This window comes from Zonotrichia albicollis, chromosome 3 (genome assembly GCF_047830755.1).
Source record: "Zonotrichia albicollis isolate bZonAlb1 chromosome 3, bZonAlb1.hap1, whole genome shotgun sequence".
Taxonomy (NCBI): domain Eukaryota; kingdom Metazoa; phylum Chordata; class Aves; order Passeriformes; family Passerellidae; genus Zonotrichia; species Zonotrichia albicollis.
The window spans coordinates 74,289,859-74,307,640 of NC_133821.1; the positions used below are offsets into that span (position 1 = coordinate 74,289,859).

The following is a 17,782-nucleotide window of genomic DNA, read 5'->3' on the forward strand; positions in this document are numbered from 1 at the left end:
CAGTGAGAGTATCATTAAACATTAAACCGTAAACAAGCCTCTACCTCCGCCTAGCTGAACAGGCAAGAGTCATTGCTCAGCAACACAGGACGAGCTGAAATAAAATCAGAGCCAATGCAGAGCAGACACGGTCTCTTCCAACCTATCCACCCACAAATGGATGCTGTTGTTGAGACTGTGTCACAAAGCTCTTGCACCTGTACAAAAAAAATAGTTTAAGCAAACAAAATCTTTTGTTAGATATTACCAGGTGTGGGGTCACAGCAGGATGCAGATACAGACTCAAAATGCACCACATTTTCTAGAGATAAGACATCTTCAATTGCCGATGAACAGAACTGCATTGAAATCTAAAAGGAACGTGTCAAACAGTGCATGTGTGTATGTGCATAAAAATAATTATGCCTCAAACAGAAAATTAATCTCTTAAAAAAATACTAACGTGGATAATTGGGCAATTTCCAGTAGTCTATTCACTTTAACATAGACTTAAGAGCTCAGGCTATCAGCATAGGACAAAAAAGGCATTTCCTATCTAGGAACGAGAATCAGTTCCCTGTGCCCTACTGGTAAATCAATTATGTATTAGAGCTGCTGCTGCTTGACTTTTAATCCACATTAGTTCACAGACCTTAAACAAATTTGATGCTACCACATTAAAAAGGGAAAGCACTAGAACAAGCTATACATAAACAAAAAGGAAAACAGATGAAGCAAGAGACCAATTAATCAGTCAGATGCTGGCAGTGAGGGGACAGGCTGCCTATTGCCAGCACACAGAGAAATAAGAAACACAGATAAATCACTTAAATTTCCTTAAACGTAATTAAATCCAGCCTGGAAAAAACATAAGATGATTTTTAACACGTTTCTTTGTTAACCTTAGTTTTTGGCAACTCAGACAAAGAAATTTGCTGATGTCTATACATGTGTACAGTGTAGCACTATAGATTTGTAATACCTGCTCTCATCCTGAATAAACTACATTTTGAGCCACATTCTGGACATCAGATACCAGCTGTATGCTAAGCCATTTGAAGATCCTGGCTGCATATTTACTGAAATAGATCATTTAAAGCAGTACTTCAGACAGCTCTGCTCATTTTGGAGTCTGGCTGATAAACCTTCACATGTAGCCGAAGCATTAAAAATCTTCCATTTTCTGAGCCCAAATTCCCGCATCATCGTATCCACTACAATCTTTCAGCACTAAAATTAAAGGCAGCATGAATATTTAAATGTTGTGTGACAAGAATGCAGCAGTTAAATCTGCCAGCATACAAAATGCAAAGGCTGCCTTAGAATTTCAGTTCACTGGAGGGAGGAAGGGAAGGAAGGAAGGTAGATGTAAAAAAAAAAAAAAAAAAAGCAGGGGGGAAGTTATCTCAGAATTCTTGCTAGCTATTGCTACTGCCCCCCAGGAGCTGTAGTTTGAGTGCTCTAAGCTTCCATTTCCTTACAAAGTCAATGTTATTTGGTTGAAATATTTTTTCCTACAGTGCACAACAGTGTCTCCTGGAGACAGGAACAGACACAGCCTAGAGGTAAATGAGGATCTGAATGCTCCACTCAATGCTGGCAGCTTTCCCAAAATTAAACACTTCCATTTTGACCTGTTTGATACTTTTCAAATTAAAAATTTCTAGAAGAGAAATATTTTACATAAACATTTTATTTTAGTTGTTATGGAAAATTTGGGATCCTTCTTAGAAAGGCTTTGGAATCAAAGGCTATAATGTTTCTGCTTAAGTTTTTAGAAGAACTATAGCCTATGTTTCTGTGGATAAGAATGCAGCGTCTTGGAGCTATTCTAACAGATATCATTCTGTTACTTGCTGGGATCTTACACAACACAAGCTTACACCAGGAAAAGGAATTTAATTTCATGCAGATCTGATATGGAGAGTTATGTGATGCAATAAATCACAGACAAGCACAATCCTGTGTGTCCCAAGACACCCTTAGTATTCAAACAGATTGCTCTGTTATTTTAAGCTGTCACACTGCTGCAAAATGTCATCACCCAGTCCTGTGACTGTGACAGACCTCACCTGCAAAGTGAGGCCATGCAGAACAACCTCCAGGAGTGATGCCCAATGGTTGTTGGCACTTCAGTAATTGGTTCTTCTCCTCTGGCTCAACTCTGCCCCAAAATTCCAGCACAACTGAACAGTTGGTGTGCTCACTGAAGCTGCCAGCTCACAGCGGAAAAAAGTAATGAAGGTTCTTGACCATTTCTGGGTATATAAAGTCCCATGGTGCCATTGTAGACAGAGAAGCGTTAACATCAATGCCTTGGTCAAGTAACAACTCAAGGAATCTCATTCTGCATATCTAAATCCACTCTGTACTTTCAGCTGACTCCAGCACTTTACAGCAGCATTTAACTGCCTCAAAGTGTCATCAAGAATGAGAAAACACCAGACACGACAACTTACCCAATGTAAGATGTGATCATGTCATCACTATGAATAGGAGTTTATAGCAAGTGGGTCTGATGAGCCTGACTAACTCTGTGACATTCCAATTCTGCTACATCAGCCTGCAGGGGTGAGTGCAGGCTCATCAAAGATGTCCAAAGCAATGTTCTTCACATACAGCTCACTTGCTTCAACTCACTGAGGACTTGCAGTATGATTGTATCGGGTGTACTCCATCATTTCTAGCTACAGAGCCAGGCATTTTCCCTAATGAAATGTACCATAAGAAGCACCAAGATACACAAAGTAATATTCTACAAAATCCCAAGCAGTATCTATGCTCCACAATTAACAGTGCCCAGAAACATTCATGGAGGAGAAACTAATTTGTCTATACTGTGAAACTGTTAGAGTAAGTCAGAGCCACCATCCCTCTCCCAAACAATCTGGAAGGTAAACAGACATCAAACACTGTTTCCAAAATGACCTTTGAATCTAACTATATGCTTAGGTTAACAAAAATAATAATAGTCAGGATACAGCCACTACAGAAGAAGTGTGCAGCCCTGGGCATGTCTGTTTTATTAGTACATAGTTATACTCAGCAAGAAACTCAAGAAAACACGAAGCAATTTTAAATTATTATGCCTCATAAAAAATAAACATATTCCCTTTCAAAAGTTAGCTATGGATTTTTAAAATTCTATTAATCACACAGATTAAACCTTTCATATACCATTAATTAAACAGAGTGGCTACTCAAGCACTATGAGGTCTATTGTGTAAATACACAGTAAGGACGCCTGAGAGATGTTTTTGCTCACTACAGTGACCTCTACTGAACAGCTTTTTTTTTACAAAAATTGGTATTACACCAATGCTTCTGTTCCTATCATCCCTGTTGAAATTTTTATTGTCCATATTCTGTACAGGTGTAATGGTGACTAGAAATGGCCGCAAGATATGACGATTCTCCATGCAAAATATGCATCATTATTACTTTCTTAGCCATCAGGTCTTCAGCACCTGAGTTCCTTTTTAACATCACTGAGAAATGTATTGCCATTTACAATTAAGGTAAGTTATAATTATATAATAGTAAGTTATAATAGTAATATATATTATAAGTTCTGTCCATATTCCAATTAATTCAGCAGGCAACTCAAAGATTTTAACCAAGAACCCTGGGATCAGTAGCAACATTTGGTAAAGGGGGAAAGTGAGTGAGAAGAGCCCAGATCCAAATATCAGTCACAAGGGAAGGACTCAGAACTCACTCACAGATAAGCAGATCTAGTGAGAGCATGCAGGGGTTGGGAGAACCTCAGTCACAACAACGTATCTGCCTGTGAGGAGCTGGACTCTGCATCAGGTAAGAATCAAGTCCAGTCTGGGTAAAGTGATAAATCCAATATAAAAAAAAAATCCACATGCAGAGCTGTAAATGTTGATGGTAATAACTATTTCTGCTAGTCTTAAAGAATAACTCATCTGGGCTATGTGATTCTCCTTTTTTAGAACATACCTGTCTGAAAACAGTTCTCCTCTGCTAAGTATCTACTGAATGCTTTTTCTGTGTAAGAGGCTCCATATGCATATAAGAAAAACAACTTATTCCCTATCATCAATAGCACAACCCCAGTGGGAACAGGAGCTAGATTAACAGACAAGCTGAATTCATAGTAAATAAAAAATGTAAGCAAGACCTTGCATGGTTTTGCATTTCAAAGAGAAAAAAAAATATTTACAAGCATTTTATACTTTTGAAATAAAACTCTCCATCATTGTGTTGGTTTTCTTTGACACTAACAAAAATACAGCTGTAGATATGTTTGCAAAAAAATTATTATCTTTTCTACAACACTATTTTTAAACAAGCATTGACAAATCAATATAGCTCAGAATCAGAGCAAAGATCTTATAATATTTATTCCAATAGAGCACAAAGTTTATAAAAGAGATGCATGGTTGCATGATCAGCAGGCTGTACATAGTTTTATATAGTCCACACAAGCTATAATTATTCCCTGATCCCTACCTATCATACTGATATGTGCTTTTCAGTACTACACAAAGCAACAACAAGTAGAGATGCTATTTACTATCAAAGCATGTGCACAAGTATGTCCATCATCTACAGTTTCTGCAGATGAAAAGTATTCCCAGCGAGGATCATACTGCATTGCCCTGGACATGGCTTCCAGCCAGGTAGGGAAGATATTTTCTCTTCAAATGAGAGATCTGAAATTATGCCTGAAGCAAGAATCAAACCAGAAGTCAAAATTTTGAAATTCAAGCAAGTAACTCTCTGTCCAACCTGGCAGGCCTAGCTTTGTTCAAATCCACATCAAATTGACACCAACTCTGATGATCTCCATGGACAGGCGACTGCCGCCAACTCTCCAAAGCTGCAGGGCTTTGGGAGCACAGGAGGCTGCACCCAGAGCTTGCAGGACCATGAAGATGGGCACAGAGAATAAAGAGAACACATAAAAGCACAGAAAGACACCAGCATCATGGATGGGAAAGTTTGGACCTCCTGTACTGGAACATCATGTCTAGCTCAAGAGGAAATAGGGTTTGGATCAGTTTTGGTGAAAGTCACCTGCACACTCACTGCAGGTAACAACTGAGCCTTTTCTGCAAGGATGGAGAGCTGCATTCATTACTTTAAATGTGTTAAATAGAAATTTAATTGTTAAAACTAATTAAAGATATTGAAAATCTGGGTTTGACTCAATGTTGTGTAACACTAAGGGAAATTAGATCTATTTTAGGACTCTAAAAATGAGCGCAAAACAAATGGCACACCCAAACATGAGCCTCTATCCCCAGGTCTCAGTTCACAGCCTGGACATCTTCCAGCCTCAACACACTCACCTGTTACCTGGGAAACAACATGGAAATTTTTCTTTCTAGCACCAACTCCTCTAACTCTATGCCCGATGACATTTTCTTGCAGTGACAGCTCCTATTTTCACCCCTCCTGCTCCTTCTCATTAACATATAAATGCATTACAGTACATTTCATTCTAAAAGAACTTGCTGTTCATCCCATTTCTATTTTACAGTTAATGCTCAAGAAACAGGATGCCCTCAGTTACTGCCATTTTCCATCCTCTCTGCCTTCTCCCCAGTCTCCCTGATCCATGCCAACTGTCCTCCCCAGGTTTCAGTGCCTTGGGTGCTGTGGGTCACCTTTCACCTCATCACCCATAGACTTCAGTGCTTCTTCCTTGCTCACTTCACACTGAACATCATATCCCTAGAGAAGTCCCTCTTCCTATGAGCATTTCAGTGTCATTCCTGTGTCAATACACATATAACCCCACGTCTTCCACTGTCAAGCCTCACCCATCATTACTACTTGTCCGAAAGCTCACTAACAGCACTAAGCTCAAATTAATTCAGTTTTTATTTTTTCTAGTATTGCAGCAATCCTCACAAGGAACTCAGCCAAACTCACAGCTCTGGGTTTCTCTGTAAAGTCCTGTTCTCCTGTAACACCACTGTACCTGCAAGATCAACAGGGATTACCAAGTCTTTCCACATACACTGTTGTGGGACACCTGACCCTGTTATCTTTAATATCCTACTGCCACATTCTGCGCTGCCTAAAAGTTATTATAGGGGTTGAGGTTTTTTTAATCAATATGTGTTTGATGAGCCCAGGGCTGTGAATTTCAGTCCATATTGAAAGGAATGAAACCCATGGGAGAAAGGACAAGAACACGTCACCAACCTAATAGAAGCAAAAAAGGGAAACTAGGCTGACACTGTTTGAGTGACCAAATTGTGATCTATGTGAATCCTGACTGAATTCCCTTCGAAGTTTTTATTGTGTGTTGAAAAGAACATCAAGGTTCTGAACAAGGAGGGGTGAGAGAAGCAAGCAACACCTGGCCCAATACAATGCATAAATAGCAAAACCATTCATTTTGAAACCATCTGCTTTGCAGCAGAGCATGCCTCCTGCAACACAATATGTGAGTCAAAGCAGATTATGCCCAGGCTTTGCTGCAGAATATGGAACAAAGCAAGTCATCCCAAGCCCCCCCATCAGACTGCGATGGATGCAAGGTCGGGAATGCCAAATAAAAAGCTGAACAGCCTGACAGGGCCTCCATCCGGCCTTACCTCAGGAAGAGGGACAGATGGTGCCAGTGACTCAGAAGAATGCCAAAAGGCTCTCATCTCACAGCAATGACCTATGTCCTGGCCCTGTGACAGTCTGTCATCCGAGCAAATGATATTTTTCAAGGACATAAGTGTGAACTTGATGCTGGTAGCAAAACATGACGGAGTGTTTTCACAGACAACCTCTCTTTTTGCAGCCCAGGCAAAGATAATTCTCTTCTGCAGTTTCACCTGTGAGCTCCTCTGTGTGAGAAGGCAGGGCCATGGGTAATAACGCCTGGCAACATAAATTACAGCTTAGTGTACTTCTTCTGACTAACTTTAAATTGTCAAAAACATATCCAGGAATAAAAAGCCTCGGGGAAAGCATAAAAGATTTCTGAGCAAGACTTCATAACCTTAAAGGAAATCAATCCCAACTTTAAAATGTGTAAAAATACCCCCAACAAACCTCCAGACTCTGCTCTTCTCTTTTCTGGCTTTTTTCCATTACTGTATTTGCAAAATAGAACAAAGCAATTGTAGGTCTTTTTCTTGCCTCTTTAAATTTTTTTCCATTTGCAAAGTGCAAAATAATGGCTTCCAATTTCTCCTGTGGGGAAAAAAAATGCTATTGCACTTCTTTTCCCCAAAAGCAGGCACTGAGTGAATAGACATAGGGAAATACTGGCTCAACATCTGGTCACATACAGGAGGCAGGACTAATTTAGGACAAACAGAACAGGGACAGAGCTTTGTATTGGTAGACCAAGACCTGGGCACAAATGAGCTGCTGAGAAGACCTGTGCTAGTAACAGCTCTTACGATGGCATTCTTAGAGACACAGTGCTGTAATGACATAAGCACATTAAGCTTCATTGGGAAGAATAATTTTCTCCTATTAGACAAAACAGCACAGAATGAGGCAGCTACATCTTGGACCAAAGTGCTATTCTGGGGAGCTGTTCCACAATGAAAGCTTTATATTGCACCTTTATGTCCCTTACAACACAGACACTTCTACTCTTCCAGTTTCAGCTCAGTACACCAAACACTTGGGGGCTTGTCAGCAACAACTCAGTTTCCATTTGCCCTCCCAACTCAAGTGCTGTTTCTCAGAAGACCCACCCTGCTTCACATGGGCCCTCAAGTACTCTGCCCTCTGTCCCATTCTTTTTTTCCCCATGTGTCAGTCTGAGTGCGAGTTCACACATCACTTCTGTGCTGGCAGCTCACATGGAGATATCCCCAGTGCCCTTCTGAAAAGTAATTTAAATCTGCAGTGTGTTGTTCTTAGAAATGTCCAGCTAAAGCCCAATGTAGCAAGAAAAAGACATCCTAAACCTGCCAGCCTTACCACCATTCTCAAGCCTTGCACATGACAGAGCTGAGTCATTCACATTCAGGCCCTGTCATATTCGATTTCAGCTGCTCTCAAGCCCCACACATCCCACCTCTGTTTACATTCTGCAAATTCTCCTTGCATGGTGTTGCTTAGACAATGTAACTGGCTGAGAAAGTGTGCTCACCAATGCAGCAAATTATCTTTTTTTCCAAAAACACAGAAGTGTGGCTTTCCTGTTCTTCACGGAAGACATCAGTGCTCCAGATGCACATTTTTTTCATCTCAATCCTCATGTCTGGTTCCTAGGCTGTGATTTAATGAAAGATTAAAGACTAGCTTATGAAAGTTCACCACGGCAACTGCTGATGTCATTGGGAACTGGACTCACAGTCAGGGCTTAAAGAAAGATGAAGACCATATTGATAATTGACAATATTTCTGACATTACTCATCTACCTAATTAAGCCACAACTCCATGCCACCACATATGCTCAGAACTGAATGAACAGGAGATGTAGCACCATTCATATGGTTAGCTATTGGTGCTACGTAAAACTAGCCCACAGAAATTAACTGTTCATGGAAGGTGTAGATTATTTACTCCTTTCTTATTAAGAAGCAGAAAAACAGAATTATTCATACATGTACTTCATGATGCCATGCCTTTAATAATCCTAGTGAAAAAAGTATGTCCATTCTAAATGCTGCATCCTACACGCTGTAAAATGAAGCAAGATTTTTTTATTCATTTAATTGCAAGCACATTCAAGTACTGAAGGAAAGGAGACACACTGACAGCCTGGACAACTTTGCTGGTAATCATTGTCATGTTTGCCATCCTTTAGGGAAGAGGTAAAACTTTTGTGTATGTACGAACACAAGAACAAAAAGCACATTCAAAGTAACTGAAGTGTACATATGTTCCCCTTCTGACTCTTTCTGAAACAAGTTACTGCTAAAATGCCTCCATGGTAGTTTGTTGCTTGCTTCATCCTTCTACAGCAGCTCAAAAGCAATGTATTGATGGGCAGTCAGCCCACAGCATGGAGATACACCCAGTAAAGGAGAATATCTGCCACAAAGCCAGAACCTTCAGGGATGGCGAACAAGGGCCTGTTCAGGACTTCAGCAGATTCCATGAGGAAACAATGCAATTAGGGGAGCAAGCAAAGGCTGATTACACAGATTTAAGAAACACTAGCGATGAGTACAAACAATTATGCTTCACGTATCTACTACTTACTAGGATTTTGTTGACAGGAATGAGGATGGAGGGAGACAGACCATCTTCTCCCTGCATTTAAGTGAAAGCCATGAGACCTGGAACTGTGTCTGAGTGCTGGACACAGCCAAGAGGCTCTGCAGTTCTCCTACACAGTGTGGCTGCCATCCTCATTACAAAAACAGGGCAAGGTTGTCAAAGGGGAGCTCTTAAAAGAAGACATTTACGATCCCCATAAGAGACTAAAACAATCCACCAAGAAGATTTAATGGGACAAAGTATAAGAGGATGAAGAAAAAAATACACAGTAAGGCTCAACTTGCATGTAAGATGCTGCTTAGTTTGGCTTCATTCTTACAACTTAAAGCAAGAACACACATGGTCCAACATGTTCCCATGGATCTTCAAATAAATTCATCCTTAACTGGCTTTCACACAACTGTCTTTAAAGGCTTGTGTGCTACTTTCATTTGATACTGCATTGATTTTCTCTGAAGTTTCCTCCTACCATGGCTACCCTGATCAATTAGTGTGCTATAAATAGAGCAGTCAGATTCCTTTCACTGGTCTCATTAAATTGCACTCCTGCTGAATTTCTGTGGAGAACAGAATTGGATCATACTGATAGCAATAGTATGAAGACGTCCTAGCGTTTTCCAGAGAAAATCAATTGCTCAATATTCCTAACAAAATGTTTTGAAAAGCGTGACCCAATGGATCTCAGCTAATGCCCAAAACATATGTCAAACCTTGCTTGCAGATCTGCATCCCCAAACCCCTGAAAAATAAAGGATGAGGAAATAAGTGGTTAAGAGGCTCAGGCAGCTTCTCACTGGTACATAATCCCTCATCAATCACAACTATTTCACTGCATCTCCTTCATAATGGAAACATGTTGCTAGGGGTATGCAGTTAACCCATGTAACCCACTTAAAATGAATTAAGAATTTGAGGAAGAACACAGTCTCAAGGCATGTTTGGTGCCTGTCAAAGTCACCACGTTATGGTGGTGTGCTCACTGACTAAAACCAGGAGAGAATGATAATATCTGGTGCTGTGGTAAAGCTCAGTTACTGCAGCAGATGTGTGACAGCTATGATTTCAAAAATATTAATCTTTCTTTTCCAATGGTATGTCTATAGAGCTTTTAAAAAATTGTTTTAGAGATGACAATTTAGTCAATGAGGTTGATAAAACCAAAAAAGAGGAAATATAATTATCTACTTTGAAACATTTCAAAATCTAAACTGAAGGGCAGTTTTTAGGTCTGTCTTCTGCCCAACACCTTGCTCTATCCCTTCATAATTATCCTGTCTTCTCCTGACATCCTTAGTGTCCCCTTTTTCCCTTTGTTAAGCAATATCCTTCAAAATCTTTTCCATCTTTCTTGTAAAATGAATCTAGATTTTCACCATATACTCTTCTGCAGGTTGAAAAGCCCTATTGCAAAGGCTGGGTTTATAACTGCACTTGAATAACTGAATGTATCCAGTGTTTCTGCATGGACTCACTGTGTCTGGAGCATAACCCATGGGGTTCCTGCATAAAGACCAGAAAGATCCACTGCAGATTTCAGAGGACTGGCTGTACCTTGCAAAGACTTTCTGAGAAGAATGCTGGAGGACTACCAGTACTTGATTTGCCCTGGGTTCTGTATACTTTGCACGGTGGCCCTCAGCCAGCAGATGCAGTGCTCTAAATTTATATTATACTATTTAATCTATACTTTCATTCAAGTAGCTTAGCACGAGATGAAGGCAGGTCCCAACAAACTCAGAAGCTTTTGTAGGTAATAAGGCACAATTAGAGCATTGTCAGATAAGAATTAATGAAAGCTGCAGGTGAAACACACCTTTAGGGAGGCTCTCCCCTGAATCACAGCAGAAACACCTTCTCCTTCCAGAAAGTGTTTTCAATGGTGGCCATGGCCAAGGGTTGAAATCCAGTTCTCAGAAAGGAAGCCCTGCCCCAAAAGATTTTAACAGCTACAAAGGATTCATGAGAACCAACTAAAAAGAGCAGGGAAATAACAAATACATTTGAAAACACAATCTTTAATCACTGATTAAAGATTGCATTTTCCAATGGCACTGTGTGATGTCAGAGTCAGTCCTATAAAATAAGGGACAGGAATAGATATTTCATAGTCAAAACCTAAACTGTGAGGGACAACTTAAAACGTGATCCAAAAGAACAAGCAAGCACCTCGGCACAGCCAGAACTGTGCTGGGGGAGATGCTGACTCAGTGTCTGGCGCTAGAGTGAAATTCATTCTTTTTGATTGAATGTAAATTTATTTTCCTCAAAAAGGACAATATGTTCAGCCACCTCAGATTTCAGTCCATATGCATGTTTGCATATTCATTATGCATAAACAAATCACTACTACCCAATCCTTTTCATTACAGAAAACACTGGGAAAGATTAAAAACAGTATTTTGATTTTCTACTTAATAAGAAGAGATGTTTTTTAAGAATATATTCTGACTTTTGCAAAATATGCAGGAAAAGACTACAGAAATGCTTTTCGGGGAAGGGAGCTTTTTTTTTTAAGCATATTATCCACACTGTAGTATGATATTTTAGAAAGAATTAATACTTTTTTCTTCAGAAATACAATTTTCTTCATTTGTTATATATCCAAAGTTTCAGCTCCTGAGCTGCTTTAAATCACCACCAAAGTATCACTAATTTAAACATTTATGCCTATTAAAACATTCAAAAATTGAATTTTCTAAATTGTTTTATGATTAGGAAACATGAGATGAGAGAAACCTTTACTAGCCATATAATCTCAAATTTTTTATGGTACTTCCCCCAGAGAAGTTTCCCACAGTTGTTTTCAAACATCAGTGAATTATGACAGCAGCATTCTTCCTGCACAGCAATCACTTATAAACAAAGTCAAAATTTTGCTTATAACCAAAGGCAAATTGGATTCATCAAAAATAATTGTCAAAGGAGGTGAACACTTGCTAAGGAACATGAACCAAAATCACCAAAAAAAATACATTGCATTGTTTTGTGGATGGAGCACTACGACTTTGCTGGCAGAGGCACCACATGCATGGGCAGTATGTGCAGAAGACACTAACATAAAGACAACTGTGCACTGCCTAATAAGATCATGGAGTATTTATTAGCATCATGGAAAATAAAGGTTAGATTGGTTTCAGAAAATAATTACAAAATTATCTAGTGTGTACTTCTGAGGTCAATGTGAAAGATGCATATATAAAATGGATTGATAACACAGGTAAATTGAACACCATTTAAAAAAACATATTTAAGCTCTCCACATAAAGAGGATCCCACTGATTTTTACATCTCAACATCTTCAGTGCCAAAGAAGTCAGGAGGAACATTTCCAGGTCCTGATTACAAATCACTGCTGCTGCAGATAGGTACTGCATCAGAACAATTCCCTTCTATGGGTTACTGAGAGTCACAAACCAATTCCTGCTTTGGACCCAACAGCACACAGTGAAATAGCAAAGAGTTTTATAGGAGTTGACATTTTAAAATAGAAAAATTAGGACTAATGCCGAGAGGAAATCTGATGAAGAGCAAGTAGTCTTAGAGAGGTTTCCAAAGAAAGTGCCAGACTTGCCTTCAAGCTTTTAAATTAAACTGTGGGAAGCACTAGAAAACATAATGCACAGGATAATCTTGCCTTAGCAGGAAGCTGAACTATGATCTTAAAACATGTTCTGTCTCTAACATTACAACTTCCAACAAATTAGTTTCATTTCTGAGTGACCTTACAAGGAAGACTACTATTTATTCCCTTTATTGCTTTAAGGTACTGAAGAAAAGAGAAATATTTAGACCTTGACTGAGAAAAATCACTTTCAAAAACAAATAGATATCCTGAAGCTGAGGAATGGTTATAACCATATCGTTGTTGAAGTGTGGTTTACCAGAGACAACACAAAGTCATTCACAGTGACAAGAATTAATTGCCTATACTGAGTTTGTGCTACAAGCCCTTCATGTTTGTGTCACCTTAGTATTGTATTCGTTTTTCAGCCTAATCAGAGCAATTAAGTCACTCTCTTTAGTTAATGCATATAGATTCAGTTTCCTAATAAAAAGAAAAACAGAAATGTGGATAGTATTTAGCAAAAGCTCAAGAAAGAAGCAACCTTGATGTATGAGTCTCTTCTATTTTCCTTCTCTCAAGATGCAATAATTTTATTTGGATGTTTTTCTCTGTTGACAGAACTGATGGAAAAATGTAAACTATGAGCATGTTCATTGGTTTCTACACTAACCATGTACACTTTGTTGAGTAGAAGAGAACATCAGATTTAAAAAAAATTCTTCTTTTTCCAGATCATGCCATGTCATTCCAGTAACACCCTCAGAAGCTCCCAATGTCTCCTGCCTGGCCCCATGAGGGGCGAGTCACGTGTACCAAGCAGGCCAGTTCTGGTGTGAGGAACTAAAGGAGAGTTTCTTTAACAGCTTGGTGTCTAAAGGACTCACTTGGCATGTGAACAGATCAGGAATCGCTCTCCAGTGCTACTTTCATTACTGTTATGAAGAGCAATGGGAACACTGGTTAAAAGAAGATATGGAGGTGGAAAGTTTGAAGGTGATTGGAAGCCAGATGTGGAGAGCATTTGGCCAGTGAGATTACAAAAGGCTGAAATCTCCTAAGGAGTCTAAGATGAAATTAATGTGCCATGCAGTCATCTGTGGTGACTGAGGTTTTGGAGGATGCCATCAGAATAGAGACAAAAACACTCACATGAGTAAAGACTCCTACAAAGTAAGACAATGTCAGCAGGAGTGGGTTGAGGAACTGGGGAAACAGTAGGACTGTGGCAAAGCCTGCTCAGAGCAGAAAGGGCAGGAGGAACAGCAGAAGAGTCAGTGCCAGCTAGATCAAAGTGTCTGAACAAAAGCCAAGCTCCCCACAACTAATCACGCCTTGCTTACAGCAAATATCTGCAAACCACTGGCAAAGTGCCTCTGTCTGTCTTTGCTCAGGTTCACATGGAGGATGACAACCTACTGCAGGCAGATACTCCACTAGCTCCAGCAGCAGTGTTCGGAGGGTGGATATTTAACTCCATTAAACTTCCTTGCAGTTTTCAGTAAGATGCCACAGAGCAGAGTTTCTTGGGAGGAAAGGAGATTTTAGTGTGCTGCTGCTTCTCATTTCTTTCAGGGGTGGCAGCCCACATGGCACTATGTGCATTCAAAGAGAATCTAATGAGAAGCTCTTAATTTAGCCATGCTAGAATTCAGACTCCTGGCTTGGGTGCTCAAGATCAAGACTAAAGTCTTGAATCCTCCTGATCAAAAATAAATGTCAGCTGGACTCCAAATATATAAACTGTGACTGATAATCAGACCATAGCCTGTCACAATAGGCAACCCAAATTAGGAAACACTTAACAGTAACTTTTCAGTGGAAATATTTGGGACAGAAAAATAAAAAAAAAAAATTATGGTATCCCCTCATCTTGAAAGTGTATTTGTGAGAATACATAAATCAACAGTCCAAAGGCATTCAACCATATTTTTCATGAGCATCATAAAAGAATCTAGCAAGGGAGTTACTTATTCTGTCTTCAGATAACAGGTTAAAAACTGGGACCACACTGTGGTGTCTGTGTCTACACAGACATGCCTGTTTGTAGCTGAACTCGAGCTATGGTCACAAAGTCCTTTCTCACCCAGCAGGTCAAGCCCATCCAGATAGCAGGCGAGGAGCTAGAAATAACAATCTCTTCCAGTCTACCCAGTTTCCACAGTAAATTGCTGCTAAGCATTTTTATGGTCCTTTTGCAAGTAAGGAAGACCAAGTGTAAGCAAACTCTTGAAAATAACAAGCTCTTAGGAAAAATATCCCATTTAACTGCTGTTGCTGCAGAACATGAGTTGAACTGGTATGAAATTATGCTGTTTACAAGCACATCCTTTTGTTCTCTGGGAGGTTCTGGGCTCAGGGGACCCTAGCATTTACAAATAATTTAATTCTTTGCTTAAAAAAACCAAATCTGAATTAAATTATTTACTAGACTTCCTAAAAATGGAAGATACTCCCATTAAAATTTTGAGTCTGCTACTTTTTAATATTCTGTCAAACAATATGTGAAGTGTCAGGACCCTCAAAAAATAGTAGACAATTCAAGCACTGAGTGAGAGGGGTGAATGTTTTTAAATCTGGATGTAAAAACATTTAAAGCTCTATTTTGTGCTTTGCAGCTCACTGCTAGCACAAACTGTTCCTTCAGCTCATTATTAACAATACCATGCACTGCACAGAGCATGTGACCATGTAATTATATGAAGTCATGATACTGTTTCCAGAGGCATCCCTAGTTCTGGAAGTTCCTGTCCTAGGAATCCTTGGCACTGCAGCACGCTGGTTGCATAGACGTAGCCCAGAACCAAGTGGCAAAGTTTAAAGCACTCTGTGCTTGTTGAACCAACCCCAATGTTCAGCAAGATTCCTTGCAGGACCCTGTGATAGAGCTCACACTTAAAGAAAATGGGAGTAGCAAGTCCTGTCACTGTCATCCCCAGACTGTACAGGGTCTGTGTCTGGTACTTCCACCTGGCAGTGCTGCAGCAAATCTGGCTGGGGATATTGCTCCTACAGCTCACAAGAACAGCTGTGTGAAAGACGTTTCTGAAAGCAATTCTAGCTGCAAGGATGATGCCTTCATTTACTTTCTGGTTTGCTTTCATTTTTACAGGACTGCGTTTGTTTCAGCTTATGAAGCCTTCCTCTGTTACAAAAAGAAAAAGGACACAGTTAAAAGACCTGCCTTGTGCCCCATAACACCATCACTGTTTGTGCCAAACACCCTTGTCCCAGAAGTAAGAGTCTTCTGTCTTCTGCAACAATGCTGACTGTCCACATATGCTCAGCTCCCCATTTAAATGTGTATCATCTCTTTTCCACCAGCTTTTTAACTAGAGGAGAAGCATTCACATTGAGCCAACTACACACTTTCACAAAGCATTGAGATGTACAGCCTGCCTGAGTGAAAACATGAAAAAAATCTGTCATGCATGCAACTACTATTACGCACTAAATAGAAATCAATATTTAAGGAGGAATTAGTGGTCCAAGTTTTAGAATACTAAATACCAGTTAATGTGACTCATGCATACGTATAGAGTTCCATGTTGCAAAACTCAATTATAATTACCCTCAAAGCTGTCTATCAGAGTTAATAATCCCAGCTTTCAATATGATTTTCAAATTTAATTTTCAGTCTTTGAAACTGTTTTCACCTGCCTTATGAAAACATTACTGTCTTGATAATTAAAACTAAAAATTTTTAGAAATCCATATAAGGGTTTATGTAAAAAAGGACTATCACCAAAAAAATAATCATACCCAGAGCTCTCTCTCTCTTTCTTCCAAGGAGTTCTCAGTTAGGTGTTTTGGTAGCAGGGGTCAGGGCAGTGCCAGAAACAGTAAAACAAAAGGCAGGTTTTCAGAATGGGCAAAGGAATGGGATATACAAGACTTGACTTCATCATGCCATACCAAAAGTCCACCTAGCCTTATATCCTGTCCTTAACAGAGGCCAAAACAGAGCGCTAGAGCAGCTACAACTTGGACAACGTATGTGATTGTTTCCGCTCAGCATCCACCTCATCTCCAGCTTTGTACAGCCTAAGGAATTCTAAACTTTGATTTGGCTTTTATATATTTACCAATCTTTAGTTCATCTCTCTTCATTTTCCCTAAATACAGCTATTTAAGCATCCAAAATTCCTCATGGCACAGAGTCCCACAGGTTACCCAGATGTTGCACAAAGGTGTTTTACAAAGAGCCAGGCCTCCTCCTAGTATCACCTGATGATGCCCATTTCTTAAAACGTAAATAACAAATAACAACTTAAGCTTGTCCACTCCCTCCAGCCACCCATGATCTTTTTTGCATCCTGGTCTGACTTCCCTATCCCTATCCATAAGGGACCCTGCTTTGAGGAGGAGGTTAGATTTGTCAAGCCTCTGAGGTCTTTTCCAAGCTGAATGATTCTATGGTTTCACAGATTTCTGTACTTTCCCTCTACAATTTTTCTTCTTCCATCCAGATGAATTCCAGCCAATTTAATTTTTCCTTATCCAGAAACCACCTGATACCTTCTGGGCTTTTTGCTCAGAGTTCATCACCATCTACAGAAATTTAGGACTGGTTTTCTTCAGAGCTCTCAAAAGTTCTCTCTTCTATGGGAAAAAGAGCTGAAGCACATAGATTGCAACCCATTACCGGTGAAGGAGGCAAAATTTTGTAAAGTTTTTGAAAGAGAGCTTATGAGGCACTCAGATATTGAAGCATGCAATGCTGTAACATTCCCTGTTTGTTCCCATCATACTGTGCATCTTCCACACCTTCTCATTGATTTCTCATGGTCAGCTCCTCACAGCACTGACTCCTTCTTCCTCACAGCCCAGCCAACAAACTCCAACTCTCCTTAAAATACAGCCAACAAACTCCAACTCTCTCCTCAGCCAGCTAACCCACTCTTTTATAGCACTCATCTTCTTATTGGACACAGCTGTGGCCTGTTAAGGGCAGGCCTGCTCCTAATCTTTGGTGATTGGTACAGCTGCAACTCCTCAGGGGTGAGACTACCTTCTGCATTATCTTTATTTTCTTACATTCTATCCCTTCACACCTGCTTTCAGGAGCACAACTGCTG

General features: G+C 39.8%; 1 protein-coding gene across 1 annotated transcript in view; it reads right to left on the reverse strand.

The window, feature by feature from the left end:
* Nucleotides 1–17,782, reverse strand: part of CLVS2 (clavesin 2) — a 55,823-nt gene that overhangs the window by 25,691 nt on the left and 12,350 nt on the right. The gene's annotated exons all lie outside the window — the stretch shown is intronic.